The sequence below is a fragment of the Heterodontus francisci genome, chromosome 2, assembly GCF_036365525.1.
Source record: "Heterodontus francisci isolate sHetFra1 chromosome 2, sHetFra1.hap1, whole genome shotgun sequence".
Taxonomy (NCBI): domain Eukaryota; kingdom Metazoa; phylum Chordata; class Chondrichthyes; order Heterodontiformes; family Heterodontidae; genus Heterodontus; species Heterodontus francisci.
The window spans coordinates 131,824,263-131,848,366 of record NC_090372.1 but is presented as its reverse complement, the minus strand read 5'-3'; the positions used below and the strand labels follow the sequence as shown (position 1 = coordinate 131,848,366).

The following is a 24,104-nucleotide window of genomic DNA, read 5'->3' as shown; positions in this document are numbered from 1 at the left end:
CACTATTGCTGGGTCAGGACAGATTCTGCAACCTGAATAGATGGAGCCAAAGAAATTGATCTGACTTGTATTATCTGGCACTTCTTGCTGTTAAAAATGAGCCCTTCGCAATGAACTGCTGTCATCAGCGAATGAAGATTTCAATCATGCTCTTCTGTGGTTTTGCTCATTACTGCAATATCATCGGCAATGCATATAGTCTCTGGAAGCAGTATCTTCCAAATGGTGCCCTGAAGATGGTGACTTCTTGAGATTCCTTAGCTAGGTGTACTGACCAATATCCATGTTTAACATCCAATTTGGGGAAGAATTTGGCTCCCGTAAACTTGGGATTCAATTCCTCTAATGGTGGAATCTTGTGGGGGCATCTCTTTAGGGAGAGATTTAGATGCCTCGGATCTAGACATACCCTGAATGCGCCATCCTTCTTCAGTACGCACATAATTGAGCTGCACCAGTCTGTGTGATGATGCACACGACACACGCTGCCCTTGCGTTCTATGTCATCTAACTGGTGCTTAAGCTTTTCTTGTATGTGCCTGCTGCACTTTCTGGGAGGCCCGATTGATGGAATTGAATCCACTCTGAGGTGCAGTATGGCATCGTCTTTGAAGTCCCCTATGGCGTTGTGCCGGTCCTGGTACATTTGGTGCAGGTCGTGGACTGACTCAATGCGGCTACCCTTGGTCTCTTATGCTGTAATGGGTACCTTGTTGACTTTGTGGATAGTTACAATATTGAGGTCCCGACACGCTGGTCCGCTTGTTTCTACCAGGTAAAATATTTGTGGTTTTCATGCTGACTTGACACAGCTGCCTTGCATTATCAGTGTGCCACTGCAAGGGATGGGTGACCTGTTGTATGCAGATAACTTTGCAGTTGTCGATTGTATCATTGATTTCCAACAACTCCGGTACATATCCTTCAGGATTCAGACGAGTAGGCTATTTGCACTAGCTCCGGTGTCAATCTTAACCCTGAATATGTGTTTGTCAACTTTCTTTGGGCACATGATGTTAATGGTAGCAAAAGCTTCCAGTTGTTTGACTTCATCAACATGATGTGTCAGGTACACAATGTGGAACGCCTGCTTGTCTTCTGGCTGAGAATTGCCCTGCTATGAGTCTTGTCTCTGGTTTGTTTCACTGTGGGCTTGGTGTATTGGCTTGCATTTACGCAGGTCTCTAGAGCTCTCTTTGCTGCTATTGCCCTGTTTCTGCACTCATCCTCTGTTTGTTTGTGTCCTCCTGTGACATCTGGCTGAGTCTTTCGAGCCAGACTTCTTGCATAGGTGGGCCCAGTGTCCTTTTGCACTGCATGCCTAGCATAGATCTTGCAATGCATGACCACTTTGCAGTGGGTGGGACAAAGAACCCTTGCCACACAGCTTGCTTGCTTTTTACAACCTGGTTATCAGGCTGATACTGTTGGCTGCACCTAGTGCTTGCAGATGCTGTTGTCCAGCTACAATGGCTTCATATTTCCAGCCATCATCTAGCAGCGCATCAATGCTGTGACATTTCTTTTTCCGCAAGAGATCTTTCTGAAACACATCTATGGATGTTGAGACAATCACCAGCTCTATTAGACACTCCAATAGCTCAGTTTCTGAAAAATTGTATTTGTTGCCCTTACTACAGCATCTACTGACGAACTGATCTATTGATTCCTGTGGCTATTGCCTGTATGACATCAATTCCAGGTGGTGAATTCTAAAATTCACTCTTAATTGGAGCTGATCTTCTAACACTTTCCATATCTTTGCGGGATTTTTCTAGTCCTCTTCAGATAATCCAGAGGTACTGATTCTGTGTAACCCTTCATTTCCAACTGCTATCAATATTTTTATAGCTTGCTTCTTTGGTTCTACAATCACTTGGTCTGTGAAGCAAAATTGCATTCTTTGTTAAAAAATTTCAACTCGGATAGGACATCAATGGCCTTCTAGTTCATGCTAGGAAATTTGGTATCCATCTTTCTGCTATTCTTTTGCTTCTTCTCCATATTTAATATTGTTCCTCTCTGTGTGAGCCTGCAACACGTATTTGCTATGACTTTTCTATTTGTGGTTTGAAATTGGTTTAAAAACTTGTTCTATTCACTCTGCGCTGCTTCCATTTTAAGAAATTCTCTGTTATTTAGATTAGCTTCTTGGATGGAGAAGAGCAGGTGTTTGATAGTGTTCTGTGTTTATCTTGCTTGCAGCACATAAGCTTGTCTGTTTACTCAGCTGTTGAATAGGCAGTTCAATTGCCTTTTTTGCTAGAGTTTGTTTATGTTCTTCATGCTCGAGCAGTTTAATTATTTTTGCTGTGGCTGCGTGAATGGAAACTCTTCTTCATGCTCGAGTAGTTTAATGATTTTTTAAATCTTTGGCTGCGTGAATGGAGACTTTGCAGTGATTGGGGTTTTCCTGTGCTATTTTGCTATTGGACGTCTCCTGTAATGGTACTCACCTCAATCAGTTTGGGAGAGGAATCGGGTTTTCCCCTTTTTTTTCCCTCTCCCATAGAGCCTTTGAAAAAAATCAATTTCTTACCACTTCAAAGTTTAAAAAAAAAAATAGGATTCCTCAACTGTTGGCACAATGACTCACCCGATTGCAAGAATTTACTTGCAGCTTGCCGTTCTGAGCTCTGTCTTCTACAGCTGGAGGTAAGTCCTTTCTTCTTTCCACTTTTTGGGCCAGTATTTCTTTTGAACTGGCTCGCTTTTAGCTGTAGGAAGGGTCGTTTTCAAAGCTGTTTTACCTGTAGTCTTCAATCTTAGACTTTGTCATTTCACCATTGCTGCAACCATATAATGAGTTCTTTATGTTGTCTGATGCAACATAAATGAGATGTGTGGAGTCCAGTTCGTTGAAGATCTCTCACAGGTTTATTAACAGCATAATTATTAGATAGAGTACAGAACCTTCATCTGGGTGTTATGGTTGCTGAATGACTAAGACTTGTAGTCACATGACTACATCCTGGTACTTAGTTCATTAGCATACTGTGTTCTTAAAGGGACATCAATCTTAAGGCTGCTCTTGGCAACTTCTTTCAATTCTTCAAATAACAGTCACAGAGAAGCTGATGAAATTCCAGAATTAGTGCATCCTCTTACAGGATATGAAGGTTGAAAATGCGGAAATGGCCCTCATGAAAATGGCAGGTTTTACACTGGGGCTTTAAATTGCTATATTTTTTGAAGGAAATTGGATGATTGGATTAAGAGAAATCTCAATACAACACCCAATGGCTACTATCACAAAGTGCATTGGATGAGGACAGGGTCAAAATCAACTGTAATTTTCCAATGAATGAAAGGCTGGCTGATACTTCAGGGGATGAAATTCTTCTATTCATTGGGGTTGCCATCTGATTATGGTGAGCATGAAGACTAGCACTTCTAGAAATGCATAGGATCTTCTGGTACAGGGGTGGCGGGTTTACCACAGCAGAGTGAATTATCTACTGGGGATCAATATCTCAAGAAATTGTGGCACAGCAGGGAATATATCACCAACATCTGTCCTTTGATGGGACAAGAGCTGCAGACATAGTCCAGCATCTAGTCATAATGTTATATTGTCATAAACTACCAGTCACAATGAAAATCATCACAGTATTTAAATTCCGTGCCACAGTTTGCTTTCAGTCATCTATATGAGTCATTTGTGCCATCAGTCTGTTTACTGTATACCATTAGATAAACCAAGTTGGAAATGGCTTATTTCAGCAAGAATGTAGCTCCATAGACTTTGGAATTGTCCATCAGGAAGAAAATGCTGTTTTCTCCTAAAATTATAACTTTGCTGGAGTACAGTATATAAAAGATTGTATGCATTTAGCCATCTGTGCACTAGTGCAGAATTCCATGCTATACATTGACAAGAAGAGATACTACCCTAAAAACATGCAAATGGTATGCGACAGTTGCATAATAATCATTATGTGAATACATGGTTTGCATGAAAGACACATGACTCATAAACTTTCAAATAATTATGTGTGCCTCAGACCTTTGGAAGGAAAAATACTTGACTTCTGGGAGACAGTGACTGTATGTTGCATACGTGGAATCACCTTCTCCAGTACCTTCCTCAACAACATCTCAAGCACATATACAAACTTTCATGTTCAAACTTCCATTGCCTGCATTAATCTAGGTACCAGACACGGCAAAGGCACACACAGGCCCCTGACCCTGCAAAGTCATCCTCACTAACATCTGGGGGCTTGTGTCAAAATTGGGAGAGCCATCCCACTGAATCATAAAGCAACAGCCTGACATAGACATAGTCACCGAATCATACTTTACAGACAATGTCCCAGACTCCTCCACCACCATCCCTGGGTATGTTCAGTCCCACCGGCAGGACAGACCAACCAGAGATGGCAGCACAATGGTATACAGTTCTGAAGGAATGGCCCTGGGAATTTTCAACATTAACTTGGACCCCAAGAAGTCTCATGGCATCAGGTCAAATAAGGGCAAAGAAATGTCCTGTTGATTACCACATACAGCCCTTCTTCAGCTGCTGAATCAGTATTTCTCCATGTTGAACAACAGCCGGAAGAAGCACTGAGGGTAGCAAGGGCACAGAATATACTCTGAGTGTGGGACTTCAATGTCCATCACCAAGAGTGGCTTGTTAGCACCACTACTGACCAAGCTGGCTGAGTCCTAAAGGACATATCTGCCAGACTGGATCTGCAGCAGGTGGTGAGAGAATAAACAACAGGGAAACACTTAACTTCATCCTCACCAATTTACCTATCACAGATGCATCTGCCAATAACAGTATTGGTAGGAGTGATCACCGCACAGTCCCTTCACACTGAGGACACCTTCCATCGTGTTATGTGCCAATACCACCATGCTAAATGGGATTCAGAACAGATCTAGCAGCTCAAAATTGGAAATCCGTGTGGTGTTGTGGGCTATCAGTGGCAGCCTGCCATGTCCAATTGTGAACGATGATGGACAATTAAACAATTAATTGGAGGAGGAGCCTCCATGAACATCCACATCCTCAATGAGTCTGGCACATCAGTGCAAAAGACAAGGCTAAAGAATTTACAACCATCTACAGCTAGAAGTGCCAAGAGCGTGATCCATCTTGGCCTCCCCCTGAGATCTCCATCATCACAGATGCCAGTCTTCAAACAATTTGATTCACTGAATGTGATATCAAGAAACGGCTGAGCACACTGCATATAGCAAAGGCTATGGGCTCTGACAACATCCCAGCCGTAGTGCTAAGGACTTGTGCTGCAGAACTAGCCGCACCCCTAGCCAAGCTGTTCCAGTACAGCTACAACACTGGCATTTACCTGCCAATGTGGAAAATTGCCCAGATATATCCTGTCCACAAAAAACAGGGCACATCCAATCCAGTCACTTACTGTGCGATCAGTCTACTGTCAATCATTAGCAAAGTAATTGGAGATGTCATCAATAGTGCTATTAAGCGGCACTTACACATTGACGCCTAGTTTGAGTTTTGCTAGGATCACTCAGCTCCAGACCTTATTACAGCCTTGGCCCAAACATAGACAAAGGAGCTGAATTCAAGAGGTGAGGTAAGAGTGACTGCCCTTGATATCAAGGCAGCATTTGATGAATTGAGGCATCAAGGAGCCATAATAAAACCAAAGTCAATGGGATTCGGAGGGAAAACTCTCCACTGGCTGGACTCATACCTAGCACAAAAGATGATGGTAGTGGTTGTTGGAGGCCAATCATCTTAGTCCCATGACTTTGCTGAAGGAGTTCCTCAGGGCAGTATCTTAGACGCAACCATCTTCAACTGCTTCATCAATGACCTTTCCTCCAACATAAGATCAGAAGTGGGGATGTTTGCTGATGATTGCACAGTGTTCAGTTCCATTTACGTCTCCTCAGAAACTGAAGCAGTCCGTGCCTACATGCAGCAAGGCCTGGACAACATTTAGCCTTGGGCTGATGTGGCAAGTAATATTCATGCCACACAAGTGCCAGGCAATGACCATCTCCAGCAAAGGAGAATCTAAGCACATCTGCTTGACATTCAACGGCATTACACCATTGCTGATCCTCCACCATCAACATCTTGGGGTTTACGATTGACCAGGAACTTATCCAGAACAGCTGTATAAATACTGTGGTTATCAGACCACAGAAGAAGAGTATTCTATGGCCGTAACTCGCCTCCAGGGTCTCCAAAGCCTTTCCACCATCTACAAGAGGTATGATGGAATACTCTCCCCTTGCCTGGATGAATGAAGCTCCCACAACACTGAAGAAGCTCAACACTAACCAGAACAAAGCAGCTGCTTGTTTGGCACCCCATCCACAACGTTAAATTTCCTCCAGCATCAGTGCACTATGACTGCAGTATGCACCATCTACATCAGGGTTGTCCAACGTTTTCATGTGGCGGGGGGGGGCACATTACAATAAATGTTACACATGGGGGCTGGTGAGACAATTTCAGAAAGATAAAGGCATTAAAATTTATCTTACTATTAATCAAAACAACAACAAATGTACTTTTTGGTGAAAAAGCTTTAGATGAAAAGATTAATTTATTGACTTATTTTCTCTTCACTATGTTGGACACTGATTTAGTGAGATACCCAGCATTTTTTTGCTTGCACAAGTAGTCAGTGTTTGACTACACACTTGAAGCGATGTGGAGTATTCTAGATGTATGTCATGTTGTCAGGAGTAATTTTGATTGCGCTCTCTCCCTCTCTCTCTTTTTCGCTATGTCTCTCTCTCCCTGTGTCCCCACTCTCTGTGTTTTCCCCTCTCTGTGTTCCCCCTCTCTGTGTTCCCCCTCTCTGTGCTTCCCCTCTCTCTGTGCTGTTCCCCACCTCTGTGTCATCCTCATTCTCTGTTTACCCCCCTTCTCTCTCTGTCCCCCTCTCTGTTTGTCCTCCCTTCTCTCTCTCTGTTCCCCCTCTCTCTATCCCCCCTTTCTCTCTCTCGCTCCACCCTCCTTTCTCTCTGTCTCTGTCCCCCTTTCCTCTCTCTCTCTCTCGCTGACAGTTGCAGAGAGCAGGAACGCTCAGCAGTTGCTTGGTCAGTTTTTTAAAAAATCGCAAGTAAGTTTCACAGCTGACAGATGCTTGGAGCGGGCACAGCCATTTCCCAACTTCGGATGGTTTTGGGGTTTTCTGGCGGGCTTCGACTTTAAAACAAAAACACAAATCTGTCCGAAGTTGGGAAATGGCTGTTCCCGATGTCAGCACCTGTCAGCTGGGAAACTGACTTGCGATATTTTTTAAAAAGCAAAAAGCTGGTCTGAAAGAAGAAGACAAAGGGAAGTTTCTCATCTCCAGCCACGGAACCCTGGTGAGGATGAGGAACGGACTGGTACAGTTTACATCCGCAGGCTAGATGGAAACCTTTGGCGGGCTAGATCCTGGCCCGCAGGCCGTATGTTGGACAACCCTGATCTACAAGATACACTGCAGCAACTTGCCAAAGCTCCTTTGACAGCACCTTTTAAACCCATGCCCTGTACCACCTAGAACAGCAAGGGCTGCAGGCACGTTGGAACACCACCACCTGCAAGTTCCCCTCCAAGTTGTGCACCATCCTGACTTGGAAATATATCGCTGCTTCTTCATTGTCGCTGGATCAAAATTCTGGAAATCCCTACCTATCAGCACTGTGGGTGTACTTGTATTACAAGGACTGCAGCAGTTGAAGAAAGTGGCTCACCATCACCTTCTCAAGGCCAATTAGGGATAGACAATAAATGTTGGCCTTGCCAGCAATGTCCACATCCCATGAATGAATTAAAAAAAATTCCACTCACCCATCTCACAGACTGCATTGGCTCCATATGCTCCAATGCATTGAATTCAAAATCTTCATTCTCATTTAGATAGTCTTTCATGCGGTTGCCCTGGCTATCTATTCCAACCCTATGTCCCAGTTGGGGGCCCTTTGCTCTGAGCTCCTGTGCAGTTCTCTTTCTCTGCTTTACCATTGTTGGCTGTTTTGGCCCTACTCTGTAAAACCTTGCCCCTACATCTTTTGTTATGTCTCTCTCCCCCTTTCAGAATCTTCTGTAAACTGATTTTTTTCACAGTGTTTTCTCACCTAACTCTTCTACTATTGCTGTATGCCCACTTGTCCTCAGCAGAACATCTTGCAACAGTTTTTGACATTAAAACCACTGTACAAATGCAAGTTTTGTGTGGTCAAATCCAGATAGTAGAGGCAATGCACTGTTAACAAGTTTGATAAATGTGTCTATGTTAGTAAGGGTCACAGAACCTTAGAGAAGGAGATGGTGAGGAAGTTTAAGGACACTCAAATCCAGGGTACAAAGCGAGGCTGGGGAGTGTTAGGGTCAAGGGATATATATGGTGAAAGAGATGAAAAATTGCCAGGCGATGGCCCCATGATTAGTCATGATCTTAGAAGTAATGGCATTTTCTGTGCTAGTAAAAAGGATGGAGGTGACCATGGATGTAGATGAGAGAAATGTCATTCAACCTATTTCCACATGCTACTAGCCCAAAGAACTTTGCATTTGTGCTAGGAACATTGTGTGCTGTACTTGCTGTATGGATCAATATGCTTAGGTATGGTTTAAAATATTGCTACAGCATTACAAGTATTTATTACATTGAATTACATAGAATGTACAACACAGAAACACGTCATTCAGGTTGACTGGTCCATGCCGATGTTTGAGCTCCAGACAAGCTTTATCCCACCCTTTTTCAGAAAACCCTGCCAGCCATTTTTTCTGCTCCATAGGAACCTCTCCCACCTAACCGTATCAACAAATCTTTCTAATCCTTTCCCCCTCATATATTTATATAGCTTCCCTTTAGTACCTATGCTATTTGTCTCACCCACTCCTTGTGGTAGTGAGTTCCACAGCCTAACCACTCTCTGGGTAAGGTTTTCCTAAATTACTCACTGGATTTATTAGTGACTATCTTATATTTATGGTCCCTAGTTTTGGTCTCCCCCATGAGTGGAAACATCTCTCTACATCTGCCCTATCAAACCATTTCATAATCTTAAAAACCTCTATCAGTTCTTGATTCCAATTACCAGAAGGCCTTAACTCTGTTCCGCAGATAAGCCCTTATTTGATTCTCCAAAGACAACAGGAAGCAAAGTGACAGCACCAACTTGTACAGTTTGAGGCACTGTGAAGTTGATTAGATAGAATGGGAATCCTGAGCAGCAACAGTTTGGAAAGATAAGAGGTACTGAGCAGCAATGAGTCTGTGAGTGGTCAGTGTGAATCAACTGTAAGTCAGTTCTGATGAAATGTCATTGACCTGGAGCATTGGCTGGAATTTTAACAGGCCTTTGCAATGGGTTGGGAGGTAGGAAGGCTGGCAAAATTGAAGGCGGTGGGGTGGGGGAGGGGGGAGTGCCCAATGTCTTCTCACCAGCATGCCATTTGCCAGCGGCAGGAAAGATGGTAGGTCAGCTACCTACAGGGAGCCCAATTAAGCCAATTAAGTGGACAATTAAGGCCCACTTCCTGCCTCTACAGGAATTTTGCCTGCATTGGGGTGCCTGCTGATGCGTGAGGAGACTGCCCAGTGAAACCTGGCAGCCTCTCAATGGACTCTGGGGTGGGGGCCCTCCTTTAGGGGCATTCCATGGCCCAAAGAGGGGCCTCCCGTCGGCAATGGCTGCCCCTGCAACAATGGTGGCACCTGCCCCGAGTGACCCCACCGTCCTGATCACCGGGTCCTGCCTGCCAGAACCTGGCTACATCCAACCCTACTTACTGCTCATCGAGGGCGCCTCGGTCATTGAGGCATCCTCTCCTTGCAACTGCAACCTCAGCACTAGCCACCTAGGTCCCGCTGCCTGCCAAAGCAGGGACTCCCCCGACTTTTGGCCCTGTTACCGAGACTCTTGCCGCCTCTGTAAAATTCCGGTGATGAACTGTTTCTCTCTCCACAGATGCTTTTGCAGCCTTTTCTGTTGTTATTTTTCATTTCCAGCATCTGCAGTATTTTGCTTTTTTTGAATCTGTGACAGACATGGGAGAAAAAAAAATTGCAAAGTGACACAACACAAGAAGAGATGGTGCGGGTAAGGTACTGGTAATCATTTAAAATACTTATAGCTTAAACCAGATCAGATAATTAGTTCCAAAGATAAATCTAAGGTAAGTTGATCAAATACATTATCTTTAATTAATTAAATAAATAAAACAAGATTATATAGGAATGGCAGTGTAGGTGATGTACCGCAACTGTGGCATATGAGAGTTTGTGGAGAGCATTGCGATCCTGGACAACCACATTTGCAGTAAGTGTTTATACCTCAAGGAACTTCAGCTCAGAGTTGTTGAGTTGCAGTCCAAGGTGCAGACATTGGGGGGGTATCAGGGAGGGGAGAGTTACCTGCACACTTTGATCCAGACGCCGTCACACCCCTTAAGTTAGGAAGTGGTACAGGCCTGGTTAGTGGTCATGGATAGGAGGATGTGACCATGAGTCAGGCAGGTAAGGAGACCCCAGATACAGTGCTGGAGGAGCCTCGACCTTTGCCCTTATCCAACCCTTGTAATGTTCTTGTGAATGAGGGCAAGGTCTGCAGCATGGATGAGCAAACTGTCCATGGCACCATGGTGCAGGAGGACATTCAAGTGTGGGGGAGTGAAAAGAAATGTGTTAGTGATAAAGGACAGTATAGTCAGGGGGATAGATACTGTTCCCTGCAGCTGCGACCGTGAGTTCTGAACGTTATGTATAAACCATCAAGGTTCAGGCCATCTCCTCGCAGCTGTTGAAGAACTTGGAATGGTGGGATGGGGTGGAGTGGGGAGTGGTGGTTCCAGTTGCCATGGTCCATGTTGAAACCAACAACATTGGAAAGTGTAGGTAAGAGGTCCTGTTTGGAGAGTACCAGGAACTTGGAGATAAATTAAAGAACAGGACTTCAAGGGCTGATTATTATGTTTTGAATGTCGGTCCTACCGTCGGGCACGGAGTTGGGCACAAAGTACAGTGGGGGATGGAATAGCTGGCTGCACGCGATTCAGTGGCACCTGGCCAATTAAGACTAATGAGTTGTGAACTCTGACCAATTGCGTGGTCGGAGTCAGGCCTAGAGGCGGGGAGCACAGCATCAAGTGACGCCTCGGCAGGGTCTGGGAGGTGAAGGAGTGGTGTGGGATTTCATGGGACAGTGGCATCAGTACTGGGACAGGAAGGAACTGTACCATTGGAATGGGCTCCAACTGAACTGGGCTGGGACTAGGGTCGTAGCAGAAAGGATAAACAGGACAGTCACAAGAACTTTAAACTAATAAGTGAGGGCTCATGTGGAAAAAGTGGTATAAATAAAAATTCAAAAACAAAGGGGAAGAGAATAGAGTAAAAGTCAGGAATTGTGCTTCAGATGCTCCAGGTCAAGGGAAAACTAAAAGTTGTAAAGTGAGAGAAATGAAAAATGTGAGTAAAATTTTAGTGCAAAAGCACAGGTTAGGGTGTGTGGCCTAAATATTTTTTTTATACAAATGCATGGAATAAAAGGAACAAATTGAATGAATTGCAGGTGCAAACTCAACTTGGAGGGTATGACCCCAATGGCAGCCATTACTGAGACATGGCTGCAAGATGGTTCAGGACTGGGAATTAAATCTTCCAGGTTATAAAGTCTACTGGAAAGCTAGGGGGAAATTGGTAGAGGGGGAGGAGTAGCCTTAATAATTAAGATTAAATTATTTCAATAACAAGAGAAGATATAATGAGAAGGAGGCAGTGGAAACTATGGACAGAATTAAGAAATATAAAAGGATTTAAGATTGTGGTGAGAGTTGTATGTATTCCCTTGATAGCAGCTGTGAAGTAGAAGGTTGTATAAATGCAGAAGTTAGACAAGCATATAGCAAAGGCAGAGTGGTTTTAATGGGGGATTATAACTTCCATATATGTTGGGTTATGCAGTGTAGCACTAGGCAGAAAGGTAGTGAATTTCTAAAGTGTCTCCTGGATAGTTTTCTGCAGCAATACGTCCTAGAGCTAACAAGGGGCCAAGCCATAATAGATTTAGTAATGAGTAATGAGTCAGATTTAGTTAACAGCCTAACTGTGCATGAACATTTTTTTTATTTGTTTTTATGGGATGTGGGCATCGCTGGCTAGGCCAGCATTTATTGCCCATCTCCAATTGCTCTTGAGAAGGTGGTGGTGAGCTGCCTTCTTGAAATGCTGCAGCCCATGTGAGGTAGGCACACCCACAGTGCTGTTAGGAAGGGAGTTAAAGGCGACGGTGATGGAACGGCGATATAGTTCCAAGTCAGGATGGTCAGTGTGGCTTGGAGGGAAACTTGCAGGTGGTGGTGTTTCCATGCATCTGCTGCCCTTGTCCTTCACGGTGGTAGAGGTCGCGGGTTTGGAAGGTGCTGTCTAAGGAGCCTTGGTGCGTTGCTGCAGTGCATCTTGTAGATGGTACACACTGCTTCCACTGTGCATTGGTGGTGACGGGAGTGAATAGAAACATAGAAACATAGAAAAATAGGAGCAGGAGTAGGCCATTGAGCCCTTCATGCCTGCTCTGCCATTCAGTACAATCATGGCTGATCATCCAAACTCAGTAACCTGTTCCCGCTTTCTCCCCGTATCCCTTGAACCCATTAGCCCATTGGGAACAGCCTTCCTGTATCTAGGCTGTCCAGTCCTGTTAGAATTTTGTAGGTTTCTATGAGATCCCCTCTCATTCTTCTAAACTCTAGCGAAGACAAGCCAAGTTTGTGGATTGGGTGGCAATCAAGTGGGCTGTTTTGTCCTGGATGGTGTCGAGCTTCTTGAGTGTTGTTAGAGATGCACCATCACACTCCTGACTTGTGCCTTGCAGATGGTGGACAGGCTTTGGGGAGTCAGGAGGTGAGTTACTCACCACAGGATTCCTAGCTTCTGACCTGCTCTTGTAGCCATGGTATTTATATGGCTACTCCAGTTCACTTGTGAGTCAATGGTAACCCCCAGGATGTTAGTAATGGGGGAATTCAGCAATCGTAATGCCATTGAATGACAAGGGGAGATGGTTAGATTCTCTCTTGTTGGAGATGGTCATTGCCTGGCACTTGTGTGACGCGAATGTTACTTGCCACTTATCAGCCCAAGCCTGGATATTGTCCAGGCCTTGCTGCATTTTGACACGGACTGCTTCAGTATCTGAGGAGTCATGAATGGTGCTGAACATTGTGCAAACATCAGCGAACATCCCCACTTCTGACCTTATGATTGAAGGAAGGTCATTGATGAAGCAGCTGAAGATGGTTGGGCCTAGGAACCTACCCTGAGGAACTCCTGCCGTGATGTCCTGGAGCTGAGATGATTGACCTCCAACAACCATAACCATCTTCCTTTGCGCTAGGTGTGCCCACCAAAGCTACTAAGTATCATCACCTCATTCCATGACAATATGAAAGGCACAATTCAACATGGTGGCTCCTCATCAGACCCCTTTCCTATCCTGAGTGGCGTGAAACAGGGCTGTGTTCTCGCACCCACACTTTTTGGGATTTTCTTCTCCCTACTGCTTTCACATGCGTTCAAGTCCTCGGAAGAAGGAATTTTCCTCCACACAAGATCAGGGGGCAGGTTGTTCAACCTTGCCCGTCTAAGAGCGAAGTCCAAAGTACGGAAAGTCCTCATCAGGGAACTCCTCTTTCCTGACGATGCTGCTTTAACATCTCACACTGAAGAGTGCCTGCAGAGTCTCATCGACAGGTTTGCGGCTGTCTGCAATGAATTTGGCCTAACCATCAGCCTCAAGAAAACGAACATCATGGGACAGGATGTCAGAAATGCTCCATCCATCAATATTGGCGACGACGCTCTGGAAGTGGCTCAAGAGTTCACCTACCTAGGCTCAACGATCACCAGTAACCTGTCTCTAGATGCAGAAATCAACAAGCGCATGGGAAAGGCTTCCACTGCTATGTCCAGACTGGCCAAGAGAGTGTGGGAAAATGGCGCACTGACACGGAACACAAAAGTCCGAGTGTATCAAGCCTGTGTCCTCAGTTCCTTGCTCTATGGCAGCGAGGCCTGGACAACGTATGTCAGCCAAGAGCGACGTCTCAATTCATTCCATCTTTGCTGCCTCCGGAGAATACTTGGCATCAGGTGGCAGGACCGTATCTCCAACACAGAAGTCCTCGAGGTGGCCAACATCCCCAGCTTATACACACTACTGAGTCAGCGGCGCTTGAGATGGCTTGGCCATGTGAGCCGCATGGAAGATGGCAGGATCCCCAAAGACACATTGTACAGCGAGCTCGCCACTGGTATCAGACCCATCGGCCGCCCATGTCTCCGCTTTAAAGACGTCTGCAAACGTGACATCAAATCCTGTGACATTGATCACAAGTCGTGGGAGTCAGTTGCCAGCGTTTGCCAGAGCTGGCGGGCAGCCATAAAGACGGGGTTAAAATGTGGCGAGTCGAAGAGACTTAGCAGATGGCAGGAAAAAAGACAGAGGCGCAAGGGAAGAGCCAACTGTGTAACAGCCCCGACAATCAAATTTTTCTGCAGCACCTGTGGAAGAGCCTGTCACTCTAGAATTGGCCTTGATAGCCACTCCAGGCGCTGCTCCACACACCACTGACCACCTCCAGGCGCTTCCCATTGTCTCTCAAGATAAGGAGGCCAAAGAAGAAAGAAGGATGGTTAGATTCTCTCTTGTTGGAGATGGTCATTGCCTGACACTTGTGTGACGCGAATGTTACTTGCCACTTATCAGCCCAAGCCTGGATATTGTCCAGGCCTTGCTGCATTTCGACACGGACTGCTTCAGTATCTGAGGAGTCATGAATGGTGCTGAACATTGTGCAAACATCAGCGAACATCCCCACTTCTGACCTTATGATTGAAGGAAGGTCATTGATGCAGTAGCTGAAGATGGTTGGGCCTAGGACACTACCCTGAGGAACTCCTGCCGTGATGTCCTGGAGCTGAGATGAGTGACCTCCAACAACCATAACCATCGTCCTTTGCGCGAGGTATGACTCCAACTAGCGGAGAATTTTCACCCGGATTCCCATTGACTCCAGTTTTGCTAGGGCTCCTTGATGCCATACTCGGTCAAATGCTGCCTTGATGTCAAGGGCAGTCACTCTCACCTCACCTCTTGAATTCAGCTCTTTTGTCCATATTTAAACCAAGGCTGTTATGAGGTCAGGAGCTGAGTGGCCCTGGCGGAACCCAAACTGAGCGTCACTAAGCAGGTTATTGCTAAGTAAGTGCCACTTGATGGCACTGTCGATGACACCTTCCATCACTTTACTAATGATTGAGAGTAGACTGAGGGTGCGGTAATTGGCTGGGTTGAACTTGTCCTGTTTTTTGTGTACAGGACATACCTGAGCAATTTTCCACATTGCTGTTGTAGCTGTACTGGAACAGCTTGGCTGGAGCGCGCCAAGTTGTGGAGCACAGGTCTTCAGTACTATTGCTGGAATATTGTCAGGACTCATAGCCTTTGCAGTATCCAGTGCCTTCAGACATTTCTTGATATCTGACGGAGTGCATCGAATTGGCTGAAATCTGGCATCTGTTACACTGGGGACTTCAGGAGGAGGCCGAGATGGATCATCAACTCGGCACTTCTGGCTGAAGATTGTTGCAAATGCTTCAGCCTTATCTTTTGCACTGTTGTGCTGGGCTCCCCCATCATTGAGGATGGGGATATTTGTGGAGTCACCTCCTCCAGTTAGTTGTTTAATTGTCCACCACTATTCACGACTGGATGTGGCAGTACTGCAGAGCTTAGATCTGATCCGTTGGTTTTGGGATCGCTTAGCTGTATCGCATGCAGCTTACACAGCCTGACATGCAAGTAGTCCTGTGTTGTAGCTTCACCAGGTTGACACCTCATTTTGAGGTATGCATGGTGCTGCTCCTGGCATGTCCTCCTGCACTCTTCATTGAAGCAGTGTTGGTCTCCTGGCTTGATGGTAATGGTAGATTGGGGAATATGCCAGGCCATGAAGTTACAGATTGTGGTTGAGTACAATTCTGCTGCTGATGGCCCACAGCACCTCATGGATGCCCAGTTTTGCATTGCTAGATCTGTTCGAAATCTATCGCATTTAGCACGGTGGTAGTGCCACACAATATGATGGTGTGTATCCTCAATGTGAAGGCTGGACTACGTCTCCAAAAGCACTCTGCAATGGTCCAACCAATATTGTCATGAACAGATGCATCTGCAACAGGCAGATTGGTGAGGATGAGGTCAAGTATGTTTTTCCCTCACCACCTGCCGCAGACCCATTCTAGCAGCTATGTCCTTTAGGACTTGGCCAGTAGTTGTGCTACTGAGCCGCTCTTGGCAATGGACATTGAAGTCTCCCACCCAGAGTACATCCTGTGCCCTTGCCACCCTCAGTGCTTCTTCCAAGTGGTGTTCAACATTGAGGAGTACTGATTCTTCAGCTGAGGGGGTGGTGGGGCGGGGGGGGGGGGGGTGGGGGCTGGTAGGTGGTAATCAGCAGGAGGTTTCCTTGCCCATGTTTGGCCTGATGACATGAGACTTCATGGGATTTGGAGTTGATGTTGAGGAATCCCAGGGCAATTCCCTCCCAACTGTATACCACTGTGCCACCACCTCTGATGGGTCTGCCATGTCGGTGGGACAGGACATACCCAGGGATGGTGATAGCAGTGTCTGAGACATTGTCTGTCAGGTATGATTCCGTGAGTATGACTATCAGGCTGTTGCTTGGCAACCTTAGCACAAGCCCCCAAATGTCAGAAAGGAGGACTTTGCAGGGCTGGGTTTGCCGTTGTCATTTCCAATGCCTAAGTTGATGCTGGATGGTCCGTCTGGTTTCATTGACTTTGTAGCGGTTAGATACAACTGAGTGGCTTGCTAGACCATTTCAGAGGGCATTTAAGAGTCAACCACATTGTTGTGGGTCTGGAGTCACATGTTGGCCAGACCCCAGACCAGGTAAGGAAAGCCGATTTCCTTCCCTATAGGGAATATGGTGAATCAGATGGGTTTTTACAAGAATCAACATTGGTTTCATGGCCATCATTAGACTAGCATGTAATTCCAGATTTATTAATTTAATTCAAATTCCACCTTCTGCTGTGGTGGGATTTGAACCCACGTCCCTAGAGCAATACCCTGGGTCTCTGGGTTACCAGTCCAGTGACAATACCACTGTGCCATCGTTTCCCCCTATGGGTGTGTGAAAAATTTTCAAATAACATCATTGGAATACATGTGGTAATCGTTACAGACTACAACCCATTGGTATCCTTATTAGATGAAAAAGAAATACCAAAAATGCCTCCACGTATACAAAAGTTTCATCTCAGATTAATGAGGTACACCTGTGAAACTGTATATGTCCATGGGAAGTTCCAATCATCAGTCGATGCACTATCGACGGCAATCATCATGGGAAGACGTGAACTTTGGAGGTGACATAGAGTCAGTCTCACAACACACAGCACAAAGTTGGCCAACAAGCACACAGAATTCGCAAGAAATACAATAAGCACAGAAGAATGATGAAGAGTGCATTCGCATTAAACAATATTGTACACATGGGTGGCGACAAGAAGGTTTAGGAGGGAGAACAATGAAGATGGTCCATGAGTATAGGAAATAATTTATCATAACTTACCACTTATTAGTTAATGATGGAATTGTTATTCCTACTTCAATGAGATCTGATACCTTAGCTCGATTACACCAAGGCCATTTGAGTATAACCAAGTACAGAGCAAGGGCCCAATCTTCGATATGGTGGCCTGGGTATCTAAGGATATTGAGACCATGATCAACAACTGTCAGACATGCGCGATACAGAGTCCAAAAGAGTGTGTGAACCACTGTTGTCTATCCAGTTTCAAACTAGAACTTGGAAAAGGCTAGGCATGGATTTATTCATGTTTAGTGGAACGTCATATATCATCATTATTGTTTACTTTGCCAGGTGGATAGAAGTTAGACGATTACATCCTGTGGCCACTGAGGTAGTTATCAGAATCCTTACGGATATCTTTGTGACACATAGGAATCTGGATGAAATATTATCAGAAAATGGACCACGGTTCGCAAACGAATGATGTACCAAGTTCGCTGTGAGGATGGGCTTTCAGCATCTTACGAGCTCACCGAGGAATCCATAGTCCAATGGCGAGGTAGAGTCATAGAGTCATAGAGAGATACAGCACTGAAACAGGCCCTTTGGCCCACCGGGTCTGTGCCAACCATCAACCACCCATTTATACTAATCCAACATTAATCCCATATTCCCTACCACATCCCCACCTTCCCTCAATTCTCCTACCACCTACCTACAGTAGGGGCAATTTACAATGGCCAATTTACCTATCAACCTGCAAGTCTTTGGCTGTGGGAGGAAACCGGAGCACCCGGTGGAAACCCACGCAGTCACAGGGATATCTTGCAGGTAGAACAAAGTGTGAGAACCATAAAATCTTTACTCAAGAAAAATGAAGATCTTCCTATCCCACTCCTAGGGCTGAAATTTATACTCCCGCTGCCGATTTCGGCAGTCGGCGAAAACACGTCACGGAGCTGCCATGATATTAAGCATCGCTGATCATTTAAATAGCCGGGGTGGACTGCGCCACCCCACCCTCCCCACCCGCCCAATGATGTGGAGGGGGCGGGCTGTCCATTCCCGGCAATGTGCACAGGCGCTGACAGAATTTTTAAAGCGCTTCGAGCTCTACCATTCAATTCAAATATTTAAAGATACATTGATTTTAAAAAATTAAATAAATTTATCTTGCCCCTCTCCCACTCACCCCAATAACCATTGAATTAATTACTTGCCCTCTCTCCCCACAAAACACTTACCTTGTCCACCTGACCTTTCCCCCACCAAAGTGTATCAACTTGACACTATAATCCTTCCCACCATCCCCAACACCAATGATAATTTTTTGGCCCCACTCCCCACCTTCCCACACTAAGAAACTTACCTCCTCCCCCTTCCCCACCAGTGTTCCCTGGACAGGAATCTGAAGGTGTGGGAGTGCCAGCCAGCAGCATGATGATTGCACAGGGACAGACGGTGGGAGCATAAGGGTAATTAATTCATTGATTTTAATTAATTTAAATATTGAAATGGGTCCCCTGTTGCCAATCGGCGGGGGTGGGGGGTGGGGCCACCACGGAGTCTCGCCACTGCCGTCGACAATAGCGGGCCGGGCTCTCCCAGCGTCGAGGTGCCTGGCAGCCCTGTCCCAGAGGCATTTTGCGGCCACCCACCCCACCGCCATGACCCTCGACATCGGGGGGGGGGGCCTGTAAACCCCTAGTCAGCCCCGAGTTTATCGTTCAATGCCACTACTGTGCGGATTACCACCAGCAGAATTACTAATGGGAAGGAAGTTACGAGCACAGCTTCCAGTATTGCCTCAAAAATTAATACCAGGATTGAAGACTTAAGACCACGAGAAAGTTCGAGAAAGAGAAAACTCCTGCAGAAGGAAACACGGCAGGAATTACAATATGAGATTTCGAGTGAGAAGCTTACCTGAATTAAACAATCATCGAAAAGTTTGGATATGTGACTGGAACGAGAAGGGACAGTAATCCACAAACATGAGGATTATCAGTGACATACCCAAACCAAATGGAATACTACAACCCTTAGAAATGAAGAACCAAGTCAGCAACCCAGACTTCCTACGAGGACCACTGATCATCCCAGACAGTTTACATCCAGATTAGGGAGAGTTGTCAAACCTCCAATGAGACTAAATCTGTAAAGTCAGAGACTTGGGGAGAGAGGGGGTTGTAGAGAAGTCATAAATGTATATATGTTTGGAACAATGTTGGATAAAGACTTAGGGGGAGATGCAGTATAAGGATATAAAGGGTTAATACCGAAGACTGAGAGAGAGACTCCTCCCACTGTACGAGCAATAATGTAACAGTCACATGAGATAGACTTGAGAAGAAGAAGGCATAGCAGCACAAAGGATGCTCGCTTAGGTGGCTTTCTGAGAGTGTATATAGTAACTGTTAATAATAAAGAGATGTTAGTTATCCTTTACTATCGTCTAAGACCTTCTCTGGAATGCCCTACAATGTTACGAATAAAAACCCAACAATGTAACACTGACCTTTTCTCCTGAGATTATGGGCAGAATTTTGTTCTGCCCTTGGAGGCAGGCATGGAGGCAAGGGCAAACAAAATGGCAGGGGGCACCATTCCTGATGTCACCCAGGCCCCCTGCCATATTCTTCCTGGGCGGGGCAGGCTGAGGATGGCCTTCCTGCCCCAGGCCATTTGAGGCCCTTAAGTGTCCATTAATTGGCAGAATGCATCACCACCGCAGGGAGACACCGCCAGGTAAAGCCTGGCGGCCTCCTAGCAGGGGTGGGGGGGTCCTTCCTTTAGAGGCAATCCAGGGCTCCCAGAGGCCCAGCCCAATGGTGATTGTTATCCCCGGGAAGACACACCCCATCCTCACCAACCCCCCACCGCAACCCCCACCTTGTCGCTGGAGCCTGCCTGAAGTTGAGTAGGTTGGGGTCGCTGTCCCATTCACCTTTCTTGGGGTTTCCAATGTCCTTGATGTTGCAGGACCTCTTGCAGTTGCTCCCAGAGGCACTGCTGGTGCTGCAGATTTGCCAGCCTTCTGTTTGGCCAGCAGCCTTGGAGGCGGGAGCTTGTGCCTTAAAGGGATGGTGTCCCCAACAGTGGGCAGTTAATTACCTGTCTGCTGCCAAATGGCTTTGCGGGTCTGACAGAGGGCTGAGGCGGGGTCTTCCTGCCTCACACCACACCAGAATAAAATGCAGCCCTATGACTCCTAGCTCTAGACTCTCCAAGCAGGGGCCACGGTTTCTCAGAATTTACCCTGTCAAGCTCTCTAAGAATTTTATATGTTTCACTAAAATCATTCTTCTAAACTCCAGGGAATATTTTACTCAGTCCTCATAGAACAACCCTCTTATCCCAGGAATCAATCTAGTGACCCTTTGTTGCACAGCCTCTAAGGCAAGTATATCCTTCCTCGGGTAAGGAGTCCAAAGCTGTACACAGTACCCCAGGTGTGATCTCACCAAAGCCCAAATAATTGCAGCAAGACTACCTTACTTTTATACTCCAACCCCTTTGCAATAAAGGCAGACAAACCATTTGCTTCTGAATTGCACACATGAAGGATAGCCATTTGAATGATGCTGGCAGTGAAACTTTGCCACAGAAAGAGCCTTGATAAAGGGATAGAAAAATTAAACAAATACTGGAAATAGTTTAAAAGAAATCTTAATTTAAACAAAAATGATTTATATTGAAAAAACATAGGCAATTGTAGGGAAACTGATATTTGCTATGTTTTGCAGCCTAATAAGCCTTTTGTCATAAAGCCATCAAGATTGGAGAAAACAGGTTGAATGTCCTGTGGGTAACTCTGAATAGATATGGGGAATTTTTTTAAACCAAAATAAACATTTTTTTCATATAGTCATTAGCTTAGTAAATATATATTATTTATGTGGAATTGCAGGTAAGCACATCAGCACACTGGAGAATTATATACTCTCAGCAGGGAGCTCCAACATAATCTTAAAGCAAATTCCACTTTAGATTATGATGATAGCATGGACAGAATTAACCACAACCCTGCAAAAAAAAACTTCTTGAAACAACTAAGAATGAGCTGATGTATCAAAAGCGTCCTGTGAATAAATAAATGGATAAATTTAGTATTCAGCCATTCAACTAAAAATTGAATCAAACCCAGGTGAACTGAATGTGATTTTGTGAAATCTGTAAAACAGCACCGGAGTTTGAAATCTGATAATCAGCAATTTTTAAATAGTATTGTAGGTGACTCAAAGAAATGAAGAAAATGCTCAGAAAATGAAACCAATTATATTCTCGATAAGTTCATACAACAGAATTTTATGTGAAGTTAGCTTGCTTTAATCATCCATTGTATTCTAAAAAGTGCAGGTTTCCTGCCAAATTTACAAGGAAGCAGGCTGGCTTCAGTCAGAAAGAAAAGAACAGCTCAAGCCTCAATTACATTCTACTTGATTGAGTTAGTTTTCATCTCAAGAAGTGCTCCACATGAACAATTTCTGGAATATTATGAGTAAGATTAAAAATTTACAGGGCCAGTTAGGTCTTCATGTTTTTATCATGCTCATTTCCCTGAAATGACTGTGATCTGCAGAATTTTTTTTTTCTCTGACAGGAACTTCTGATGTTCATTTTCAGCCAGGAAAATTACACAAACCTATATAAAACCGCAGCAGCAGCGACTGTCAGGGAAGTGGTTTTGACTTATCAGTGTTCAAAAGTGTAATGGCGTGTAACTCAGTTAAAAGCAGGACCAGACGTGCACAGAGCAACCTGTGGAATATAGACTGTTAGGAAAGCAAATTTGAAAATGTTTATAATATAGCTTTTTCATTTTATTTTACACTGTTATAATGTATGTATTACATAATAAATGGAAAAACATTTTAATGTTATAAATGATGGTTTTAACATTTGTGAATTGTAACATGAGAGTTAATGTAATAGATTCAAGAGCTGACAGAGTGGAGTTTAAGTAAAAGAGCAGTACAGGTTGTGAACAGTACATAGAAGCCGCAAGAGACAACTTCCTTATAATGCAGTTAAAATAGTTCATCCTGTCTGTAGGGGAGGTGGAACAGTACCATCAATTAATCTTGAGCTCTGATTCACAACTGTTGGCAATGTCAAAATACAGGTGTGATTGTATAGAGTATGAAATATAATGACATTCTGATGTCTAACTCAGCTACTTTATATACTTGAATATTTCCTTGGAATAGGTCAGAAATGTTCTTATTACATTATCAGCACATAATGGCAATTGAAATCTTCATTTAACATTTAAGAAATTTACCACTTTAATATTTTGCTGAAAATGTACTATACACGACAAACATAAATAAAGGCAGGTGCGTGGCTAATCAGACATCAGCTGTGAATAATGTTTCTGCACTATGCAAGAAAGATTAAGAAGTGAATAGGATCAATTTAAAATCCTTAGCTGTGAGACAAATTATGTACAATTACATAGAATACAGAGCACAGAAATAGGCCATTCAGCCCAACCAGTCCATGCCAGTGTCCACTCGAGCCTCATTCGTGAGTATGTGTGGTACACAACAAGCAATGATCTGATCGGGGTATTGGGATATGGCTAAGGCCTAAGACCTAAGGCTTCCACTTTCAGACCTGAAAAATACCCAGTCTACCTCAAATTACCCTGGAAGTGTAAGGTATCTCAATAATTTTAGCAACAGGTGAAGCTAGCCGTTTCACACTGCTACTATGCATTAGCAACACGAGTGGTATTTTCTAATAACAGGATGGTGCCGTCAAGCCAAAAAGACATTCTGCCTACCACACAAATGAGTAGTGTGGTATATGAATTCCAATGCTGGTGCAATGCTAGGAATGTAAGCTGTACATCCCAATAACTGGTGAATTGTATCAAAAAGCACGTCCTTCGGCTGTTCACTATAGGCAGAGTACTGCCTGTACTCAACCAGCCTGTACTTAGATGTGATTAGATGTGATTCCACGATTGGACAGCATTTACTGAACAATCCCGAGTGTGATAGGAATTACACTAACAACCAATTTAAGATTATCAGTCAGGCTCGCAATGTGGCTCACTTATGCTAAAAGTTAAACATATTAATACCCAGGGACCTGCCCTCTGCAGGCGAAAGGAACATGTCCTGGTGTTGCACCTTTATTGAATTAAACAAGGCGTGGGAGACAATAGTTCCCTGGTGCATTTTTCATAGCAATGCCTCGACCAATCAGAGTCGACTTGCCAACCAATCAGCACTCTTTCCTCATGTAGTATATATTGTTGCTCCCTTTGAACATTGACATTCTTGCATCTGTCCTGATGAGTGCAAGATGAAAACCTTCAACAGCATGTCTCTTTTTGCAGCAATACTCAAGTTCTGTACTACCAAGCGACTATTAAATATATGTAAGAGTGCCACAGCTACCTACTCCCTAGATTCTTTTAAAATGTGCAGATGCATTCCATCTGCACAAGGAGTTTTATCCTCTTTGAGTTTGATAAGTATATTTATATTTCTCCTTTGTATTTTAAATGAGTGAT

The 24,104-nt window shown here is 44.6% G+C and overlaps 1 long non-coding RNA gene across 1 annotated transcript in view; it reads left to right on the top strand.

Moving 5' to 3' along the window:
- Positions 1-22,465, top strand: part of LOC137346865 (uncharacterized) — a 56,113-nt gene extending 33,648 nt beyond the window's left edge. The window contains exon 2 of the long non-coding RNA XR_010968808.1: positions 17,930-22,465. This is a non-coding gene — a long non-coding RNA (uncharacterized lncRNA). The remainder of the gene's footprint in view (positions 1-17,929) is intronic.
- Positions 22,466-24,104: the final 1,639 nt, after the last annotated feature.